Raw genomic sequence first — 2231 nt, 5'->3', positions numbered from 1 at the left:
GTATGCTGGGCTAGCTTCTCAGGCAGGAGACAGACCACCAGGGACTCATGGCTGAGTGGAGACCAGTATTTCTTTATTGATGTGGAACACAGTGCAATCTAATCTGTCTCTAATGACAATCTTGTCCTTCTCTATCTTTCCTCTCTCTCCTCTGGTGGTAGAGTCAGGAACAAAGGTAATACGTAGGATAGGGGGCAGGGAGAAGGAAGAAGCACGAACTAGCAAGGACTAAACCAATTGTTGGTCTGCTTCTAGTTCTGCTTCTGGGGTCCCTTCTATTAGATTGCTTGACATTGTCGTCTATTTACATGGTCATTCTGTTACATTGGTTTGGTCTCACTCCCCCTGCCTCCGGGAGATTTTGGTTTAGTCCTTGTTAGTTTGCGCTTCTTCCTTCTCCCCGCCCCCTATCCTACGTATTTCCATTGTTCCTGACTCTTCCGCCGGAGGAGAGAGAGGAAAGATAGAGAAGGACAACATTATGATTAGAGATAGATTAGATTGCACTGTGTTCCACGTCAATAAAGAAATACTGGTCTCCACTCAGCCGTGAGTCCCTGGTCATCTGTCTCCCACGAAGCTAGCCCAGCATACTGACATATGGCGCCCAACGTGGGGCACGAACCCACGACCCTGAGATTAAGAGTCTCATGCTCTACCGACTGAGCTAGCTGGGCAAGAGAGAGCGAGCTAGGGGAGGGAGAGTAGGCGGACTTTTTAGGTCAACACCCTGGAGTGACCTGTCTGGACAGGATTGGTTGGGGAAAGCCCTGAAAGTACCATAATACTCTGTGGAGAGTGGCAGAGCCTTGGGGAGACATCTGCACAGTGTTGTTGTTGTGTTCAGGTGTCGGGCAGCACTGTGGACAAGAGAGAGAGAGGAGGGGTCTGGAGCAAGTGGGATACACGAATCTTTATTATAGGATGGGGGGGATGGCTCAGGCCACGTGGAGTCAGCCAACAATGGCCGTCCCCACTACCTCACCACGCAGAGAGAGAGAGAGCGCGACCCGAAGGAGCCCAGAGAGAGAGAGAGAGTGGGAGCTGAGAGCCCAGAGAGAGCGGGGGGGGGGTGAGGGGGCTTTTATTGGGCGACAACCAGGGGTGTGTGGGGGCAGGATTGGTTGAAGGGGGTACTGCTAGGATAACACGGGACGTGGTAAAACCTGGGGGCGGAGACTGCATCAGAAAAATTTCTCAGCATCAGCACAGCATCTCCCCCTTTTCTTTTATATCTAATGGACACAGTAAGGAAATGTATAGAGTGGAGCAGGCTTAAATGTTTTTAAGGAATGCCGTGCTCAGGTGGGAAGATGTAGAACGTTTTTGTGGTGGAGGGAAGGCTTAAATGGCTGCCAACCTTGTGAGATTCATGTGTCCCCTCTGTGCTCAACCACTCTTTAGAGAGAGAGACTTACCTGGAGGGACTCATTTCACAGGTTAAGCTCTGCCAGGCTCAACCATCTCCTCACAATATTTCTACATCTTACTCTATCTTTCTATCTAGTCATCACATTAAGATGGTTCGATGTCATTGTTGTTGGATAGGAACAGAGAGAAATGGAGAGAGGAGGGGAAGACAGAGAAGGGGAGAGAAAGATAGACACCTGCAGACCTGCTTCACTGCCTGTGAAGTGACTCTCCTGCAGGTGGGGAGCCGTAGGCTCGAACCAGGATCCTTATGTGCTTTGCACCACCTGCGCTTCACCTGCTGCGCTACCGCCCAACTCCCTATTTTTCTGTTTTAAGTATAAACCATCCAATACCTGTAGTCTGTGACAACCTAAGCACCGATTTTCATCTTAAATCTAAGCAACTGTGTTTCATAAAACCTTATTCCCTTACAGATGAGACAAAAGATAGGTTAGCTAAATAAGTATATTTAGGGAAAAATAAGGAAGGTTAAAAAGATACTGCAGACTATGTAAAAGTAATATGAAGGCTCTTGGTGACTATAGAAATTGTTTTGTGTCTTGACTCCTTATATCTGGGTTGTGACGGTGTACTATAAGTTTGCAAGATGCTGTCATTGGAGAAAACTGAATTAAAGGTATATAGATTATTTATTTATTTAATTATTTTTATCAGAAAATTACTCAGCTCTGGCTGATGGTGATGCTAGGGATTGAGCCTGGCACTTCAGAGCCTAGAAATGGAATCTTTTGCTCTATAGACCTCTCATTGTTTTATTTTACTTAATTTTTAAATTTGTTACTAATTATTATTACAAG

The 2231-nt window shown here is 46.5% G+C and overlaps 1 non-coding gene across 1 annotated transcript; it reads right to left on the bottom strand.

Moving 5' to 3' along the window:
- Positions 1 to 604: 604 nt before the first annotated feature.
- Positions 605 to 677, bottom strand: TRNAK-CUU (transfer RNA lysine (anticodon CUU)). The gene has a single exon. It is a non-coding gene; the product is annotated as a tRNA-Lys (tRNA).
- Positions 678 to 2231: the final 1554 nt, after the last annotated feature.

The sequence above is a fragment of the Erinaceus europaeus genome, chromosome 2 (genome assembly GCF_950295315.1).
Source record: "Erinaceus europaeus chromosome 2, mEriEur2.1, whole genome shotgun sequence".
In the NCBI taxonomy this organism is placed as follows: domain Eukaryota; kingdom Metazoa; phylum Chordata; class Mammalia; order Eulipotyphla; family Erinaceidae; genus Erinaceus; species Erinaceus europaeus.
The sequence above is the reverse complement of the archived record's forward strand: the minus strand, read 5'-3'. Positions and strand labels throughout refer to the sequence as shown.